This window comes from Lemur catta, chromosome 22 (genome assembly GCF_020740605.2).
Source record: "Lemur catta isolate mLemCat1 chromosome 22, mLemCat1.pri, whole genome shotgun sequence".
NCBI classification, from domain to species: domain Eukaryota; kingdom Metazoa; phylum Chordata; class Mammalia; order Primates; family Lemuridae; genus Lemur; species Lemur catta.
The window spans coordinates 19,483,961-19,503,178 of NC_059149.1; the positions used below are offsets into that span (position 1 = coordinate 19,483,961).

The 19,218-nt window shown below is 39.8% G+C and overlaps 1 protein-coding gene across 3 annotated transcripts in view; it reads right to left on the reverse strand.

The window, feature by feature from the left end:
* MTUS1 (microtubule associated scaffold protein 1) overlaps positions 1-6,653 on the reverse strand; it is a 117,379-nt gene extending 110,726 nt beyond the window's left edge. For 2 of the 3 annotated variants that reach the window (XM_045535536.1, XM_045535534.1), the window contains exon 1: positions 6,547-6,652. The gene's annotated coding sequence lies outside the window, so the exon portion shown is untranslated. Of the gene's footprint in view, positions 1-6,546 lie in introns of all 3 variants that reach the window. The other variant, XM_045535535.1, reaches the window with a different exon arrangement.
* Positions 6,654-19,218: the final 12,565 nt, after the last annotated feature.

The following is a 19,218-nucleotide window of genomic DNA, read 5'->3' on the forward strand; positions in this document are numbered from 1 at the left end:
GAACATAATATTCCAACAGCAAGGATTTTTGCTAATGCCTTTTTTTTTTACCACTTAACATGAAAACATAATCCTAACTACACACTATGTATAAATGACTTGGATCTGTATGTGGGGTTTAGATTGAGGATCTAATAAAATAAGTGCATTTTTTTCTTGGTACACAGGTCCTGGCCTGGCTTGGCCTTTTTCAATCCATTTCTCGTTTTTCCAATCCTTCCTACTCTGTCACTAGCCAAGTAGGACGTCCATGATCCTCACTTCCAGTAAAGTCTAACAGGTTAGGTTAGTAATAACAAGGAAATATGGTTCAATTTTGTCATTTGGCTAAGAATGAGATGATTACAGGTAGCAGTTTACAGTATAATAAAAAGTAAGAATTTGTATAGCACAAGGTGATTTAACCAGTATTCTGGTAAATATGACTCAATCAACTGGACACAGAGGTCGAGGGAAGGGGGCAGATCTGTGTCTGAATGTCATCTCTTAGATTGCTTATGTCTGCGCCGGCTTCTATTTTTGTTCCATGAAGCTAGCCGAGTGAGTTATGCTTTAAAAGGACACGCAGTCTCAACCTGGTATCATTAATTGTTAACAATCAGCAAAAAATCTACAAGATAAAAATGGAAGAAAATTAAGTTCTCATTTGTCACTGAACATTGCTAAACATCTCATATCAACTTTATCTGAAATGAGGTGAAGAAATACTGATTTTTCCTTCAGGATTGGGAAATGTGTAAATGACGCCTGAGTTAAACATTACCGAGCTTCCAATGTACAAAAAGCCTAGAAGTTAACAACTCAACAGTCAAGACTTAATGAATACTGTCATAAACATTTAAGCCATATGTTTATTTATACAAGAATATATAAATATACATATTTTAAGAGATGGAGTCTCACTCTGTCACCCAGGCTGGAGTGCACTGGTATGATCAGAGCTCACTGCAGCCTCCAACTCCTGGGCTCAAGCATCCTCCTGCCTCAGCCTCCCAGGTAGCTGGGACCATAGGAGTGCACCATGACACTTGGCTAATTTATTTTTTGTAGAGACAGGGTCTCCCTGGGTTGCCCAGCTGGTCTTGAACTCTTGGTGGCCCCAAGTGATCCTCCTGTCTTGGCCTCCCAAGTAGCTGGGAGTAGTTGGGATTACCAGTACAAGCCACCATGCCCAGCTAAGAATATATTTTTATACCTCTCCTCCATACTCTTAAGTATGGATCTTTTCAAGAAAGATTCCTTTCTCCATGCCAATTTAGGATACAAAATTTCCTGAAATGTTTCCCTTAATTGTAGAAGATCAGGGTAATTATGGATTGGACTTCAAACTTAACACTAATTTTTTCTTCTGCATCAAGCTTAAACTACAATTTATTTATAAGACACAAATATCTGTATTTAAAAGAATAACAAGGCCATTTATTTAATGGATTAAAAACTCTTTCCAAGGCACGTTATCCGGAAGACCAATGTGTTTTCAGTCTGTTCTTCCCTTTTGTTGTGTTCACTCTGTGGGGAGACTCCCAGGCCTGCCCTTCCACTCAGCACAACCCTCACTGAAATATGAAATCGGAACAATTCAGGCACACGGCACTACCTGGAAGTCATTTCTTGTCACCCCTTTGCCATTTCCAGCTAGTTTGAGGAACTTGGGACCTGCATTTCATCTTCTTTCACTGCTCAAAATGATTCTAGTCAACTCTACTCAAAAAGTAAACGTTTCCTCAAGAGAAACTTTAAGTGACTTTAAAACCATCTTTACTGACTTAGTTTTACAACCTCAAATTGAAATAAAGTTCTTAGGTTAAAATGAAGAAGTGTGGTTTTTCATTCATGTAACTACTGTGTGAACAAGGACATTCTTAATTTAGATGGGGATCTGCTAGTAAGATTTAAATGCAGTTTATCTTTAAATAAACACATTTTTATTATTCTTCAATATGGAACTTAAAGTCTAGGAAAAACCTACTAACTTTAATGAAAACTAAGGCTGTATCATAATCAAGGATCAATAGGTAAATAATGTATTTCTGAAGTGCCTGAAAGCTATTTACTTAAGTGAAGCACCTCTAGGTTCACCCTTGTTTACACTCCAGATTTGTTGAGCAAACCTTTCCTCCTTGATTGTGTAACATTCAGACACCAGGGCAATCATGGACTGCAAATTAGCCCGCGGTGTGTGAAGGTGAAGTTTTATTGTATCTACCCACACTGTAAAGATCAGCCCTGAAATCTGCCTTCCCCAAAATGGAAAAGTCTTTTTCCCTCATCTTATGCCATGTGGACAAGAAAAAAATCATGCATTAATATCATCGTGAAAAAGTCACCACAAAAAAGAGTAATAACGGCTGATTTCAAAGATTGTTGAGGTCATTTTTTAAAATAAACTATCACCAGGGCAATCATTTATAAAAACTTGGCTTAGAAATAAATTTTTATAAGAAATCGCTATTCAATTCCTGGTTATACTGGACAATCCTAAGCTACGTATGGAGACCCCTGGTCAAAACAGACTTTTTGAAACCAGATTGAACTCTGGCTAAGGTCATACCATCCCACCTCGTCCCTCTTTCCCTGCAGGGTGGGATCACTCATCCTCCACCTCTGGAAGCCACAGCCACCACCGCCCAAGTAGCTGCCAGTTAAGGGGTCACCTCCTAGGCCTATGTCCCTCCAGAGAAAGTCTGGGGCCATTTTTAAAAGCCCCCAAAACCCACACACTCACACCAACCTCATCCTCATGGCTCTAATAGGGTGTTGTGGCTTCTTAGGCTCTAAGGATGGAGAGTGAAAGAGATTCAGGCTCTGATGGAAAACACACTCCTTTCAGTGAGGCCTTTAAAAGTCCTCAGGGTACATTTAAGCTTCCACAGTGTAGAGAGGGAACTCAAGTTTGGAAATTTTTTTTTTTTTTTTTTTTTTTTTTTGAGACAGAGTTTTGCTTTGTTGCCCAGGCTAGAGTGACTGCCGTGGCGTCAGCCTCACTCACAGCAACCTCAAACTCCTGGGCTCAAGCGATCCTCCTGCCTCAGCCTCCCGAGTAGCTGGGACTACAGGCATGTGCCACCATGCCCGGCTAATTTTTTCTATATATATTTTTAGTTGGCCAGATCATTTCTTTCTATTTTTAGTAGAGACAGGGTCTCACTCTTGCTAAGGCTGGTCTCGAACTCCTGACCTCAAGCGATCCACCTGCCTCGGCCTCCCAGAGTGTTAGGATTACAGGTGTGAGCCACTGCACCCGGCCAAGTTTGGAAAATTGGGAAGGCTTTTTTTCCCCTTTAAAGACATAGTTTAATCTATGAGTAGTGTTGGAAATTAATTTGGGAAAAATTTTAAACTATGTATACAGTGTATCTTTCTGGACTTCAAGATAAGACTCACATCAACAATTCAGTAAGAAACTACAGTAGTGACTATAAAAAGAACAATCTGGCAAAATAGTAACACTACAAATGTACTACTGAGAATAAATGGATTGTGGGCTAGTTTGCATCATCACAGAACAACAGATTTGAAAGACTTTCAATCTCTGGGATTTAAAACTTTATGCTCTGATTTCAAAGGATGCTCCTAATGGTATATACCACCCACAATGACTTCTCACCAACAAATGCAATTGGTTTTGCAACAGTCTTGACTCCAGAGCACAGAAGTTCTTGTAATGGATTTGAAAAGAATCTAACTCAGAATTTGGGAAGGGTTTCTTCAGTCTTCTTCTACCACAGTTACATATAGTTCTCAAACTATGATTTACAAGTCTCAAAAATTTGGTTTTGAGACAGTCAGATTTATCAACATTAAAGTATAGAACTTCTGTAAGTCAAAACCACTATAAACATGTTTAGAAGGCAAAGACAAAATGGGAAAAACATCTGCAATATGAATGGGAAAAGTTTACTATCAATCCATAAAACATTCTTGTGAATTAATAAAGAAACACTAATATTCCAGAAGAAAAATCTGGTTTTGCATTCAACTACAAAGTAGAAAACAACTAGACATTTTGGTGTTCAACATCACTTGTAATGAAAGAAATGGAAATTTAAATACAGAGATCTCTCCCCCCTCCCCGCAAAAAAAAAAAAAAATACAGAGATAGCACTATTCACCTATAAAGCTGACAAGAATAATTGTTCCTGTTAAGAATGATTCTCCTTATTGACAAGAATATAGTAACACAAGGCAGGAGCACAATTTGGCTAAACATTTTTTGTAAAGCAAATGGTCAATATGTTCCAAGAGATCTTTGAACCATCAAAGGTATTTCAAAGACTCCATCCTAAGGAAATATATCCTGTGCATAAAGTTTTCAGAAGGATACTTGTTGCAAAAGGATATTTAGTAACAGTAACTGGAAATAAATGAAAAGTTCAGCTGTAATAGTTAAATTGATACATCTATATGATGTAGTAATATGTAGCCACTAAGATTTTTGAAGACTTAATGACATAGGAAATTTTTCATGGTAAGTAGAAAAACATCTAACATGCAACAGTATATTTGTAAAAACTATGTAACTGTAAAAATAAATTTATGTTACATATATTAGCAAGTACAAAGAAAATATTAACTGATTATCTTTGGATGATGGGACTGTTTATTTAACTCTTCTACTTTTCTGAATCTACCTATTTTATACAGAAAGCATACATTACTTTCAAAATTATAACAATGTTAACAGAACTAGGATATTAAGTAACAGGCTTTTTAAATGCTTAAGTCTAATTACTGCAGATTAGTTTTGAAAAAATACCATAAGAGATTTATCTAGAATTTCATAATCCTATTACTTAATAATCCTATTATTTAATTTACTCCAAAATGTAACATTGAATTACTGATATACTAAAAGAGGCAGACCTTCCACCAGGCACTATTTTGTCCACATAAACATGAATTTAAGAAGAAAATTGAGAAAAGTTAACACAAGTTACATAAATATACCTTAAACTAAATTCCACTTCTACATTTTTTTTTTTAAAGATAAACAAGTAGTTCTAATCTTTTCTTTCTGTAACTTTCTTTATGGAATACAGTACTTAAGGAAGAAATCTATAACACCACTTCCTACACTATAAAGCACTATACAACTAGGGTATCTCTGTTTTAATTTAAATTGTCCATCAGGGCTGGGCATGGTGGCTCACACCTGTAATCCTATCACTCTGGGAGGCTGAAGCAGGAGGATTACTTGAGTTTAGGAGTTCGACACCAGCCAGAGCAAGAGTGAGCCCCCAACTGTACTGAAAAAGAAAGAAAGAAAGAAAAAGAAAAGAAAAATATAGAAAAATTAGCTGGGCGCGGTGGTGCTCCTCTGTAGTCCCTGCTACTTGGGAGGCTGAGACAAGAGGATCGCCTGAGCCCAGAAGTTTGAGGTTGCAGTGAGCCACTGTAACGCCACTGCACTCTACCCAGGGCGACATAGCGAGACTCTGTCTCTTAAAAAAAAAAAAAAAAGATGTCCATCACTTCCTGCTCTAATCGTCCCTGAAAAAGAAGTTTGTCTACAAAATTGCAACTCCGTTTAAGCAATTTCCTTTAGGGTTATCCATATGCTGTCATCTGCGTGTATAAAGCCTCCTTAAAGAGGCCACAGGATCCCAGGAAGCAGCGACTCTCATTTCTTTTCCATTCCTCTCCCCCCAGCGTTGCCTCCCTTCCCCCCGGAAAGCTCTCCACTCCCACCCTCTGCCCCCAGCGCTGCGATCGGGCGTGGTGACGACTGAATTCCGATCACCTGGCAAAACTTGAAAAGCCCTCGCCGCCAACCCCCCTCCTCCCAGTTTTGCCCAAGACTTTAGTTTCATTCAAACAAACAAAACAAACAAAACGCCGCTGGATTTCCTTTCTTAGTACACTCACTACTTAAATAGTACTTAATAGAGCCCGTGCGACTCCGCAGGCGAAAGGAAGAATTAACCCCTTCATTCCTACTTCCAAGTAAATCACTCCAAGTCGAAATCAACACATAGTAGGAAAAAACGTGTCTTGCAAAGAAGAGGACAGAAAGATTAACCTAAGGTAAGTGAACGCCTAAGTCCACTAATTACTAGAGTAGTCAATAAGGTGATCTTAGTTAGTGACAATTACAAGCGAGTCGCAGCAAGTAACGAGGCGCGGCTAGAGGACCTTAAACTGCAGCAAACCCCGTTTCTGCCACTTTTTTCAGCCCTGATTACTTAGGGCTGGGAAAGGGCCCGAGCAAACGCCCGGCAAGAAGGGCAGGACTGCGGGGCCCCGAAGGGTCAAGTGCCTGGTGGGCGGTGCGACCCAGTCTGCTGTAAACCCCTTCGGACACTTTCAAGGTGACAGCCAGAGCCGCATCTGTCCCTCCCGCAGGAGCTGCGCTGACCCCCCGTGAGACCCACGCGCCTAAGCCCCGCCGGCGCCGCCACCCCGCTTCTCGCCCACCCTGGCACCCCGGGCCCCGGAATACCCGCCCCCTCCCCGAAAGCCAGTCCGGGCGGCGTGACCGTCGCGGGCACCGCGCCCTCCCCCGCCCCGGCCGCCGGGCACCGGGCGGCGACTCAGCCCCGCACTTACCGCGGCGCCTCCGAGCCAAGCCCGAGCCGCGACACCAGCACCCGGGCGCCCTCGGGACCCTCGCGGGGCGCCCCGGTCCCACCCCGACCCCGCCGCTGCCAGGCGGGATCCCCGAGTGCCCGCGCCCCGGCTCCCCGCCTCCCGGGCCGCCGGGGGGTGGAGCGGGGCGGGGAGTCGGGGCAACTTGCAAACAGACAGCTCCGCGGCCTCTGCACCCCCCGCACCCAGGCGACACGGCCGGGCGGCGCGCCAGGGGGCTGCGCCCCGAGACGCTCGCAGGACGCGCGAGGCGGTACCTCGGTCCCCCGCCGGGGGAGGCGCCGCCGGGCCCCGCTCGCCCCGTCCCCTCGCGCTCCCGCGTCCCAAGCCCGGAGCCCCGCGCGCTCCCGGGCTAAGTGCGGACGCGCCCCACGCCCGGGCGTCCCCACCCCCTCCCCGGCCCGCAATGCACCTGTTGCCGCGTGCGACGCGGTGCCCCGGGCCGCCGCCGCCGCCGCACCTGGCCCAACCCAGCGTCCCTGCGGGCGAGCGGAGCTCCGCTGCGCCCAATGCCGGCGCCCCAGGCCGGGCCGGGCTACCCTGAGGATCTGTCCCCCAGTCCCCTCGCGCCACCTGTGCGCTCCGGCCCAGCCCTTCGCCTGCCTGGGGCGGTGGGGCCACCGCGGCGCGGGGCGGGCGGGCGGTGGGAAGGAGGCAGGGCCATCGGGGCGGAGGCCCGCAAGGATCCAGCAACGATTACCTCTTACGGGGTCCGACTCCCAATCTACTATCTTCATGCTTCCAGAAGTTTACCAGCAAGCATCTGTTTAAGGTTAAAGAAAGGAGCACTCCAGCTGTTACAGCTTCAGATAAAGAGTTGAAAGAGCAGAACAGCAGAGAGGAAGAGAGAGAGCCCAGGCCCGACCCACTTTCCTCTAAACACAAACTAAGTCCTTGCTGTCTGTTAAACTGAGCAGATTTCATCCACAGCTGACTTTTAGGCCCATAAGATATTTTCTTCCCGAAGGCACATTTTTGGTACAAAGCTCTGCCAAAGGTGATATCCTGCCCACGGGAGATGTAACATTACAGAACCATTTAATGTCGGACAACCTAAGAACAAAATTAAAAAAAAAAATTTTTATTACCTGATTTGGGTTTGCTAAAAGCTTTTTAAGAAAAGTGAGCTTTTTCTGAGAATAAATTTGAGGATACTGTATTTCAGTTTTCTATACCCTGAATATTAGATGCGCTGACAGATGTATTGCGATTTATAGTTATAAAGGCTTTTCACGTATACAGTGATCCCTTCTTTCCTCACAAGACCCAGGAGTATATAGGTCAGATTATCTCCATTATTCAAGTAAGGAAATTGAAGCTCAGAGAGGTCAAGTGATTTGCACAAGGTCACACAGCTAGTGAAGGGCAAGTGTAAACCCAGAAGGCCTAACTCCTAACCTTCTTTTATTCCATTACATAATAACACCTCTCATTTGTTTTTGAAATCCCTGTTGTAAAGACAGACATGTTAATTGACATGATCTATGACCTTAGGAAAGGCAGGTGATTAATATTAAAGAGATACAGCACAAAACACCATTGGATGATTCTCCCTTATGCAAAAGCACACATAAAAACAAAACAAAACAAAAAATCACTGACATTCTTTCTGTAAGTCACAGGTCACAAAATAATTATGCTAATTAGCAACATGCCTCCTCCCTAAGCAGAATATTCCTTGTGTTAAACATATCATTTAATCTTTTTAACCCTCCTGTGACCCAAATGATTTGGTCCAACCCCCCACAGTCCTATTGTGTGGCTTAGTTATATCTATAAATATAGAACCTGTTTTACTTCATTTTTCTATCAGATGGATTGAGGGAGAAAAAAAAACACCTACCCTATGCTAAGTAATTAGAGCTACTTTTGTGGGCACTGGGAAATCTGAAACTTAGCTTCTAATTGCATCCACATAAAAACAAGTTATCTTCTAAGGACATCATCAGGGACTCCAGCAAGGCAAATATTCGTGAAATGAGGCCTATTGGCTTTTCTTTTCATCTTGGTTCTGGGCATGATGCCATGTTGCTGATCTCTGAACTCTCATGCTGACCTGCTACAGACTCCAGGAGCACATAATTTTGTGGCCCTTTGTCCTAAAAAAAAAGTGAGCATGATTTTTTTCTCTATGAGTAAAATGAACATTAAATCTATATTGATAAGCCATCTTTTCACTTACGGAATTGTTAAAGATTACAAAGTTTGGTAACCACCATGTGTTGGTAAAAGTGTGGACAAGCAGTTACCATGTGAATATAAATTATGACCTCCACGATACCTAAGAAAATTACAAATGTGCATATTCATTGAGCCAGTAAGTCCACATATAAGAGTTTATCTTACAACACACATGAGAAATGGCATGTATACAAAACCCTGTTTATTTCAGCATCATTTATAATAAAAGATTGAAAAAAATGTGAATGTTCATTAGCAAAGCACTGGTGAGTCAAAATACAGCCATAAAATGAAACCCTACGAAGGCTTAAAAAAATGAGAAAGATTTGCCTTATTTGCAAAATTTTTTTAAAATGCAAAACAATTATTTAAAAGGATGCTACAATTTCTACTAAATAGGAGGAAATTAGGCTTGGTGAGGTGCCTCACACCTGTAATTCTAGCACTCTGGGAGGCCAGGCCGAGGCCAGAGGATCACTTGAGGTTAGGAGTTCGAGACCAGCCTAAGCAAGAGCAAGACCCCTGTCTCTACTAAAAACAGAAAAAATTAGCAGGGTGTGGTGGTGCGTGCTTGTCCCAGCTACTCAGGAGGCTGAGGCAGGAGGATCACTTGAGCCCAGGAGTTTGAGGTTGCTGTGAGCTAGGCTGATGCCACAGCACTCTAGCCCAGGTGACAAAGTGAGACTCTGTTTCAAAAAAAGAAAAAGAAAAAGGAGGAAATTATATACACTTGTATGTATACACATATATATATTTACATAAGTATAAAATACCTGAAAAAGTATACTGAAGCTGATAATATTGGTTGTGTCTTGGGAGAGGAGTTGTACAGTTTGATGGGAGGGTTTGAAGAGAAACATGTTATTAAATACAGTTGTGTACTTCTCTGGATTTTGTGCCCCATAAATAACAGTATCCATTCTTTTTTTTTTTTTTTGGGACAGAATCTCACTCTGTTGTGTGGGCTAGAGTGAGTGCCGTGGCCTCAGCCTAGCTCACAGCAACCTCAAACTCCTGGGCTCAAGTGATCCTCCTGCCTCAGCCTCCCGAGTAGCTGGGACTACAGGCATGCACCACCATGCCTGGCTAATTTTTTCTATATATTTTTAGTTGTCCAGCTAATTTCTTTCTATTTTTAGTAGAGACAGGGTCTCGCTCTTTCTCAGGCTGGTCTCGAACTCCTGACCTTGAGCAATCCTCCCGCCTCGGCCTCCCAGAGTGCTAGGATTATAGGCGTGAGCCACCAGCCCAGCCAGCATCCGTTCTTACATTTTAAAATTTTTGACCACTTTAAGGTTTGCCATCAAGAATGACTAATCTTCTCTGTCAACTAATTTCACTTATGGATAAAATCAGTGATCAGATTTCTCACGCATGAGTGGGAGTAGGGCTGCTTTCAACCCTATTTCTTCTCTAGTTCATCTAAAAAAGAAGAATTTAGTACATAAAACTCTAACAAATGTGTGGTGAAAACGATGAGTTAGCAAATTCCTTAGAATTTTATTAGCACTGATATCTGCTTAGGGTAGAGCTTCCAGCTAACTTGCCCAAAGTCACATTCAATCAGAAGTGAAAAAAGAACCCCAGGCTTAATTCCCACGGAGAACACTCTATAGTATGTTGATCTGAGTATGCAGAAAGGAATTCCAAGGGAATTCCAAGGAGTCATATTACTTTGTTCCCAATCCAGGTCCCTTTTCTTACTTGTTATTAATATTTATTTATATTTACTTATATCACCACCTCATTGAACAGGGATTTGAACAACTCTAAAAGACAGGAAGAGGAAATTAAAAAAATAAATATTTAGAAGTATACATATTTTTAGTATAAAATAGGATCCCAGGAAAATCATGCAGGCAAGAGTAAACATATTATTGGGCAACAAATGCAAACTCTGAGCTTCCTGGTAGCCAAGTGCCCCAACCAGTTATATAATTGCCATTTTCAAAAAGGGCTGGAAGTTCCTTAAAGGAAGCAAAATTTTTCCTAGCACTGAATTCTAAGAGAAGTTTTTGTCACTCATTTTTAGATCAAGCCTACTTACTGAATGGAAAACAACAGTATACTATTAAAATACTGTAAGGAATTTTATATGGTTATTTTTCATAGTGGCTTTGAAGAAAACCAAAAGTATTATAATAAAATTCAGCGTAAGGAAGATACTCAGTCAGGTACACTCGTTTAATGTCATCCAATCCTTATAGACAGCATAATGAGATCAAGGATTAGATATATGAATAAATAGAGGTGTGTATAGATGGCAGCTTCTTCAGATATACTTCAGAAAGTCAAATATGCTCATGGTAAAAATTCTAACATCTCCACAAATTCCTTGCCTCGGAGGTAGTAAACACAGTTACTTTATACAACATTCCAGAAATTTTCTAGTCCCCCAGCCACTATGAGATAGGTGCTAAAGAATTGTTAGAAGTTGTAGTCGTCTCTGACAAAGTCTCAGAATGATGGAATTTTGTGATACGGTTGGAGACATTTTTCCTATTTTTGTGGAAAGCAAATTTGTATATTACAAATAGCCACATGACTTTTAATTCTTGCATCCCAAGATAATGACACATGCATAGTCAAATACACAAACTGACTGACTTCAGGAATAACCACACAGCAAGAAAATGAGAACATAAGCACAGTGAATGGTCCTGATTTGTCTGCAAATAATTCTCCTGTTCCTGATTACCTATTCTTCTTCTTAGTGGGCTCAGAGCATCAGCTGAACTCTTTTCTTACTGTTCCTGAACCGTTAACTGTCAGATGACAAATACTCTTATGCAGAAATCTGCACATTTGTAAGTGTACCTCAAAAAAAGAGTTTTTTTGTTGCAAGTTCAAAGCAGTAGCAATAATGAGAAAATTATAGCTTCCTCTTAACAGTGACCTGAGAAAAATCTAAGAAGTCTTTCAGCTCCCATACCGTGGAAGGCATCTTCAACAGTCCTTCTGTTCCATTTATAGACTCCCTAGAAGGAACTGTTCTTATAGCATGATGCCAAAATTATTTTAGTTCACACACAAACAAGTTGTCCTGTAATTCTGCGGTGGACTTCCTCATATTAGGAAGAAATTAAGAAAAATATAGTGCCACCGGCTTGTTATGCAATCACTTTGAAAATGTTTACTTTGAGTGATTAAAATGTCATGACTAAAACTACTGGTCTGCGTAATCTGCTCTTGACTGTGAATCATAACTGTGTGACATTGCACTTGGTTAGGCTTTGCTCCAATTAGATGGAGTCTTTCCTTAAAAGGGGGATGTATTTTCAATTTCAAAGTATTTACTGCTTCATGGCAAGTATTAATAACAAGTCTGTGCATTTGAGGTCTCATGCCTTTGAGCCTAATACAGTCTACTTAGACTTTTTGAATTTGCTTTGGATTTATGCCTCTGGCCTTCCAACTTGTCCCCGTCACTCAGGCCTGCTGATTGATCAGTGATCACTTGAAATGAGTGCAGAGTCACGATGCCTCGTGGGTTCTGTCTTTCTGCACAGTGACCCTGCTGGAGTCCAGGCCTGGACTACTGGTTGACTTCTGGTTCATTCCATTTGCAATTTTTGGTCTTGATTCGTATATTAATAGTTCCTGATTCATGATTGACTCTGAAATCCTACCCCACCCCCCACCCCTTGCAAGTGCCACTCAGTCAAGTGGGCCAAAGTGTTCTATGTTCTAACAAATGTTTGCAAATCATGATAATGTAGGAAGAGAGCCGTAAACTAAATGAACAACAGCGATTAGCCCTCATGCTGTTACATAAGCATGCCTCAAAATATAATCACTTTTCTAAACATGGGCTGGCAATTCAGGAAAGAGTCACTGAAAATATTACGCTCATTATTTTCTCCAGACAGTGAGTATGGACTAATTGTTCCTAAATCACGTTGCGGCGCACCAACGTCCTAAATTAGTGCCTGATTAGTTACCTGAAAGTAACTATCTTACTTTGGGGCATCTAGAACACGGAGAAATCCAATTGTTAATCCAGGATGGTAATTTAACACCACCAAAGATGTATCTATTTTGGTAAGTACACTTCTTATCTCTTTTTTAGTACCTACAAAATTATTGTTAATCCCCAGTAATTTACAAAATCATTATCTGCAAATCTTAAATAGTAGAATAAAATACAAAAATATCATTATCACTCCAAAACTAAGGACAAAGATTTAGTTTTGACACCTAGATATGTTTCAGTGGATTAGACCCCTCTGGATCTTAGCTTCTCTTTTCTGTAATTAGTTCTTTAGATTGCATTGAGACACATGTTGTGAGGATAAAATACAAGGCATTATTATTAATGTGCTTATTAGTTGTACAGTATCTTATATTTGGAATTACTGATATTGCTCATTCCCTTCCCATTGGTCTATGAAATTGAAGCCATGGAAAGACTTCTCTTTCCAAAACAACATTCCCTCCAGTCTACCAAGACCTGCCCTCCCCTCTTATTTCTGGCTTTTAGTTCATGCCGTATGACTTAAGAGAGTAAACCAGAATTCTCTAAATCTTTTGGCTTACACTTGCCTAAATATAAAAAAAAATTGAGTATGCATGCCCAATATGCATAAATTATATATAGCACTAGACTACTGCACACAATAAACTACACCAAAATAGAAAATAGAAAAGAGTAAGATTTAAAGATGATAGATACATCTCATTTTCTTCCCACACTTCACCAGATACCTTCTGGTGCCAAGAAACGATCCCATTTCTTTCCTATGGTCTTTAGGATTAAAAGAATTTTCCATTGCTGAAAAGTTAAAAGACAAATAAAAAAAAAAAGGCACTCTCAGGGTAAATACCCAGTTACCTATTTTAAAAGTTTTGACATTACAGGTAATCTCTCAAGAGGTTTCTATTAAAATGAGTGTACTTGGAAGCAGCTCATTAAATATCAGTTTAATTTAAACTTGTATCCAGAATAATATAGGTGAGTTTTTAAACCTTCTGTAATTGTAAAATATAACACAGACACAGAAAACTGCATAAAACAAATTCATAGCTTGGTAAATGGACATCCTTTAAACCACTACCTTGGTCAAGAAATAAACAGAAGGTTGCCAAGTACCCATCCTAATCGTAACCTATCCTTCAGTCATAACCTATCCTTCAGTCATAACAGTAAACACATTCTGACTTTCCTGGTTATCACTTGTTTGCTTTTCTTCTCTACTTTTTAATAGAGATGGGGTCTTGCTCTGTTGCCCAGCCTAGAGTGCAATGGCACAATCATAGCTCATTGTAACCTCGAACTCCTGGGCTCAGACAATCCTCCCACCTCAATCTCCCAAGTACCCAGAACTAGAGATGTGCACCACCATGCCTGGCTAATTTAAAAAAAAAAAAAAAATTTTTGTAGAGATGGGTGTCTTGCTATGTTGCCCAGGTCAGTCTCAAACTTCTGGCCTCAAGCAATCCTCCTGCCTCAGCCTTCCAAAGTGTTGGGATTATAGATGTGAGCCACTGCACCTGGACTTTTGCTTTTCTTTATAGTTTTATCATCCACATGTTCATCCCTAAATGATATAGTTTACTTTTGCCTGTTTTTAAAAAATGTTTATTTTAATCTACATGTTCTCTCTTTTCCCCCCACCCCTGTCCCTGCTTTCTCACTGTCTTTGCAATGTATTTGTGAAGAAATTAGCTCATTGGATCTGGAGAGTTTCCCACTGCTTGTGTTTTGCTGATCGTACTCCCAATTCGGTTTGTTTTCTCTGTCTCCAGTTGGTTGGTGGTTGGGTCTACAGGGTTGATAGATGCACATTTGATTTTGGTGGGGGAAGAGAAGCTCACCGGTCGTGGTGTGTTCTTTCAACAGGAGGCTTAAATGTCTGGTTGACTCGCTTTTTGTGATGTCAGCAGCCATTGATGCTAAATGTCTACATGCATTAATTCATCAGAGGTCACAAAATAATGGTATTCTAATTCAATCATTCATTCTTCACTTATTAGCTGGAATGTTTCTATAATGAGAAACTTGCCCTCCTTTACTATTTAATTACTCAATGGAATAGTTTGTGTAGGAAAAATACTAGATTCTTACCCTATATTTACCAATTTTAATAAAACAGTGAGTTGTTTCCCTGGAATCCCACAAAGGTAACGCAATAGGTATTTATTTGGTTTTTTTAAATTACGCATTTGTACATTTCAGTCCATCATAGTTATTTTCAATTTTTCTCATCTTTGCCCTTTGGGAGCCTCTTCAAGTTGGCTCCTGAGTCCTTGTCACATGATACTAGTAACTTTTGAGAGCTTCCTTGATATCTGATATGACAGTATTTTCTACAATTATCTTATACATTTCCTGGCCCAGATTTGGAGTTAGCCATTGCTTCAAAATGCTGGTTTCTTTCAGTGGTAAAGGGGATTCCTTGACCACAATCGGGGTGTGAAGGAAGTTCATTCACATTGGGTCTGTCACTGTTTCTAGGCTAGAGCTAGGATGTATTCTACATCTATCTGTTATCTAGTATCTATGTCTGTACCTAGACTATATGTCTATTTTGATGCTGAGAATCTTGGTTTGCAAGGACAAAGGAGATTATAGGATTAGAATACTATAAATACATAATCACTCATTTGCTTAATGAGTGTACACACACACACACACACACACAATGGCCCCAGAATACAATACCATTAATACCAACTGCAGGAAGATTACTGAAAACAATTAAAAACTTGTTTTGTATTTTCTATCCCCCTTATAATTCCATGTTTTTAATAGTTGCATTTTATCTACATTGTCAAACATATAGTCATTACCTATTGTACTTTCTCACACAACCCTGATTTCACCTTAGTTCTGCTGGCATATGCACATATCCATATTCATACGTGTGTGTGTGTGTGTGTGTGTGTGTTTAAAGCTTATCCCAGTTCATATGTCAGTGTCTCTCTAGTCATTATGGTTGTCTGAAATTTGTTGTCAAGTAGATTCCTCAGGAAGTGCTCATGGGAACGATATTCCCTTTATTTTAGCACAGTGATGTCATTTTATATGTAATCTTTATCCTTGAAAGCCCCTGACTCACATTTTATTTCGTTGAGTATCTTAAATATGCTACTCTATTTTTTCCTGTCTAAATCATTACTGTTAAAAAGTTTAAGGACAGGAGGCTGAGGCAGGAGGAGTGCTTGAGGCCAGGAGTTTGAGACCAACCTGAGCAACATAGTGAGACTCTCTCTCTACAAAAAATTTAAGAAAAAAAATTCACCAGCCATGCTGGGCACACCTGTAGTCCCAGCTACTTGAGAAGTTGAGGTGGGAGGATGGCTTGACCCCAGGAGTTCGAGGCTGCAGTGAGCTATGATCACACCACTGCACCCCAACCTAGTGAGACTGCTTCTCTAAATAAAAATAATAATAATAATAAAATACCTAGGAATAAGTTTAACCTGAAATGTTGCTTTTTTTAAAAAAATGATTAAATGCTAATAAAAAGTTCTCTTTTAGAGAGACTAAATAAAGACATCCATTTTTAAAAATTTAATATATAGATTTGTTGCAGTAACAAATTCCTGTGAGAACTAGTAGTGAACAATAAATGGATGGCAATATCAAAGCATTTTCATAAGTAATAAGTGTGGATTCAGCAGATTTGGAAAACTGAACACATTGCAACCACGATCAAAATCATATGGTCTTGGGCTATCATAGTTTAAAATAACTTAAACTATAACAGAGACAAAACAAACACAGGGCAAGGGATAACCAATTAATAAATTGTCTTCCAAAGAGTTGGCTAAGGGGTTGGAAAAAACACAAAACAGTACAATAAATTCCAGCTGTATCAAAAAGTGAGAGCATTTTTAAAAAACTGAGAAATGGCTTATTTGTCCTATATGGGAAGAAAACATGAATTTCTTTTTCTAATCACTGAAGAAAATGGGGGTTGTTATCAAACACAAGAGGGATTAACTGAATATAATTAAAAATTTCAACTTTCATACAACAAAAGGTAAAATGAAAATATTATAAAGGAAAATTTCTTGTATAGAATAGATGCATTACAAACATAACCTGATAATAGCTTTCTCCCCAAAATATATGAGAAAATAAATGATTATCTAAGTCAATAACCACTTTCCACGTGATGAATGGTCAACAGATTAATAGTCAAGAAAATTTAGACTAAATCCATGTGCTTTTAAAAATCACAGTTTTATTAAAAATGATGATATAGGTAAGTTTGACCATATGGAGACTCCCTTACAGACATATTAGACTGGAAGAAATTTAAAAATTGTAAAACTCAATCTTGACAAGTCTTTGGATGGAAGCCAGAAGGTATATTTTTTGCGTTGATGGTAGAAATGTAAACTGGGCAGTGTTTCTGGGGGACAATCTATAATATGCTTTGTCCCATTACACATTCCTTCCCCCTGAGGGAGGAAAATTAACCTAAAAAGCAATTTTCATTAAATCATTACCTATAATGGGGAAAATTAGCATCCATTCCAATGCCCAACCATATTTAAATGTTTGAGTAAACCATGGTGTATTAACCATAAAGAAATTAAAATGACAAGTGGAGGATGTAATACATGGATATGTTTATGAAATAAAGCCATGTAAAACAACTTCAATGCATGATATTATAAAATTATACAGAAATATGTGAATGTATATTGCTCTATACTAGAAAAGGATTTTGATTGATATAAATGGTATAACAACATCTATTACATTTCTTTTTTCTTGTAGAAATGCAAACAATTATAACAATGTGTAACATTTATAGAACATTTGCTATGTGCCACTCTCCTCAGTGCTTTTATATGCATTCATTTTATTTGATCTTTGCAACAACCCCATGTGTTGACTACTATTTTTAGTTTTCATTCTATAGATGAAGAAATTGAGGCACAGAGTAGTCAAATAAATTCCTCCAGGTTGCACTGCTTAGCTTAACTGTTTCTTTTTTTTTCTCTCTCTCTCTCTTCAACTAGGCTGCTGAGATTAGCTTATCTGTTTCAAAGTCTCTTTCTTAAGAATAGCTTACATGATTTCTATTTGCTAATTGCTTTAATTGGCTCCAAACTCTAGGCCTTACATCTTGTCTGTATCCACATTCATTTCTCTAAAGTAAAAAAAAGGGAAAGAACTGAAAATCTCAAGAGAATTCCAAGAAGTCAAAACAATGAATTATTGAATAAAGAATCTGAAAGGAGAAAATAGAACCAGACCAAAAGAAGAATTTTACTTAAGGAGATCAAAAATAATAATGAAGGGCTATTGATAATCAGGGAGGCTATTCCTATGTAGGGGGAGGGGTATATGGAAAATCTCTATACCTTCTTCTCAATGTTGCCATGAACCTACAACTGTTCTTAAAAAAAAAAAGTCTTTTAAAAAATAATACTGAGAAAGTAAACGTATTCTGGGATTTAAAGAGTCTTTGCAGAGCCACCTGCCCCGCCCACTGTAGACACGCAGAGCCACCGCCCTCATTCCTTCACTCAAAAACTTGCACAGACACACCCACTGGCCCACAATCCTAAGGTTTCAAGAAAATCAAGTGACTCTCAGAAAAAGGTTAGAATCTTCAGGAAAAAAGCCCTCAAGGAATAAAAGGACCAGCGACTGCATTTCTCAGGAAATGGACTCACAAATCCATTGCTTTTAAAGGGAGAAATTGTCCCAATTAGATGGATCCCAAACCTGCTTTAGGTGAACTGTTTCCAAATAAGGCTAATCTACCAGACTTTTTTTGTTGATGCTTGATCTGATTACTCCTTATTTTTCATACAGAGACCAAAGGGAATGACCTTTTGTGTTTTTAGAGACAGAGTGTCTGGCTGGGGCGCAGTGGTGCAAACATAGCTCACTGTAACTTCCAACTCCTGGGCTCAAACGATCCTCCCGCCTCAGCCTCCCCAGTATTTGGGACTACCGGCTCATACCACCATGTCCTGCTACTTTTTCTTATTTTTTATAGAGACGGGGGTCTCACTACATGGTACAGGCTGGTCTCGAACTCCTGGCCTCGAGTGATTCCCACCCCCAACACCACCTTGGCCTCCAAAAGTGCTCAGATTACAGGCATGAGCCACCACCCCCTGGCCTCGAACAACCTTTTAAAAACATTGTAGACTGTTGACATGTCTTCTGTTTTGTACATAAATGACAAGCCAAAGAAAAGAAAGTTAAATTCAACCTTAGGCTCATGGATCCAGAGTGGAGAATTACGAGTTTGTAGTATCTACATGCATGTGATGAAGCTTGGTGGACCAGGAACACGGGATTTATAATAAAGCCGTGAATTAGTATTTCAGGACAACAGCTATCAAGCAAAGACTTAAAAGGTTTTATCATTAGACTAATTGGAATTCACTTGATCCTCCAATGTAACAAAATCCTTCAATCTACTTTCCCAAGCCATTATTCCTTACATTCAGCATAATTAGTTTGTCTACCATTAAATA